Below are 215 nucleotides of genomic sequence, written 5' to 3'. Positions count from 1 at the left end.
ATGTAGTTTTAAAAAAAAATTAACTATTAATTTAATTATATTTAATATATGTATTTGTTTTTAGTATTATGTATTATGTTATATGTATTATGTTTATTAGGTTTTTGTTTTATTTTTATTTTTAAAAAATTTTATTATTATTATATTTTTTTTTTTTATTATATTAGTATTTTATGTTTTATTATTATTTATTATTTTATTTTTATTATTATTAT

The sequence above is a fragment of the Penaeus monodon genome, chromosome 25 (assembly GCF_015228065.2).
Source record: "Penaeus monodon isolate SGIC_2016 chromosome 25, NSTDA_Pmon_1, whole genome shotgun sequence".
Classification (NCBI taxonomy): domain Eukaryota; kingdom Metazoa; phylum Arthropoda; class Malacostraca; order Decapoda; family Penaeidae; genus Penaeus; species Penaeus monodon.
Note: the sequence above shows the minus strand (reverse complement) of the source record.